Source organism: Otolemur garnettii, unplaced genomic scaffold (assembly GCF_000181295.1).
Source record: "Otolemur garnettii isolate 467f Iridium unplaced genomic scaffold, OtoGar3 scaffold00003, whole genome shotgun sequence".
NCBI classification, from domain to species: Eukaryota; Metazoa; Chordata; class Mammalia; order Primates; family Galagidae; genus Otolemur; species Otolemur garnettii.
The window spans coordinates 46,182,259-46,183,790 of record NW_003852398.1 but is presented as its reverse complement, the minus strand read 5'-3'; positions in this window follow the sequence as shown (position 1 = coordinate 46,183,790).

Sequence of the window (1,532 nt, the reverse complement as noted above, 5' to 3'; positions counted from 1 at the left end):
AGTGGCCTGGAGTCTCTGTTCCACTCAGCTTTTATTTAAAGCTCTTTGCCCAGGTGGTAAGTTGAGGGAGGGAACAAAGACACCAGCAATTTCTCTGAGTGAGCATAATAACAGCTTCTACTGTTATTATAACTAACTTTAAGGATTTGCGCGCACAGTTTTGAGGAATCTGAAACTTGAGCCTCTTGGGGGGGAAGCCTCCTGTCTGGAATCACACACACAGATCCCTAGGGAGGTGTTAAACTCCACTAACTCACTGTGGAGTCAAACACCACTGGTGTTCATCTCCTCTGAGGAAGGGGTGGGACGAAGAGAGGCATTTTCCTCCCATCACCACCACAGAAGATTTTCCTCTGTGATAAGGGATGGAAGTCCTCCTGCCCTATCTCTGGGCTGGAGCCTCCATAATGGGCATCTGCTTTGTCTGTTTAATGGGCAGGAAATGACCTAGAAGATGTATCTTTTCTAGGACTTGCCATAATCTCTTTTATGGCCATTATTTGCCTTAGAGTGTTCACAGACTCAGCAGGGGTATTTGTGTAAGCTGCATCCCCAATAGGCCAGAGTTTCAGGAAAGGCTGGAAACTTGTTCAGATAAGAAACTTAGCAATGGCTAGCTTAAAGGTAAATTAGCCGAATTTTCTTTGTTCTGACTCCTTCAGCTTACTTTTTAATTTTCCCTTTTTGGGAGGGTGCCCTCCCCTACCAAGAGGGGTCTTTTGTCTCTATTTTGCTTGCAAAATCAATGTTTGGGCTTATCAGGTTTATCATTGATAACACTTTAACCTACCCTGACTAGCACAGTAGAATTCTTAATCAAATAATATATTTTAGGGGTTCTTGATGCCTGATGTCATTGCTTTTTTAAAAGACTGCATAAATTTACATGCTCACTAGAAATGTATAAGGGACTGTCTCATTCATCCATCAACATGTAATATTTTAAAAATGTTTTTATTATTTTATATGGTATTATTCTTGGAATGCAGCTTTGCAGAATTTTGCAAATAGCAATACCTGTGGTGTCCCAGCACTGATGGGATAGGTTAAGGATATACACTGAGGTGAATATGAGATATTGTGCTGGTTTGGTTTAAGAGAGAAGGAGATTCAAATAGAACTTAGAGGTGACCTTCATTTGTAATATGAAGAATTTTGAAAATTGGTTTGGTGAAGCTCTGAGTATATGCAGGAGAAAAAATGAAGAATGAATTGGCTTAAACGGGGCTGTAAAGAATGTACTCCTGGGAAGGCATATACCAAGCTGTCAGAGAAAGATACCAAACCAGGCACACACAGGTGGAGTACATAACCTGAACAAAAACCAAGTCGGAGATTTCAAGTGGCAGAATCTTTAGGGCTCCTTAGACCATTGATCGTGGAGTTGTCTGCTAGGAGTCTGACAAGTGTGATACTGCAGATGTTTGGTTGAGAAAATTCTAGAGGTTTCAGAAGAAGCTGTAAGTAGGCTAGAACATGGTGGGTATGGAGTCTAGTACAGTGGTTCTCAACCTTCCTAATGCCTCCTAATG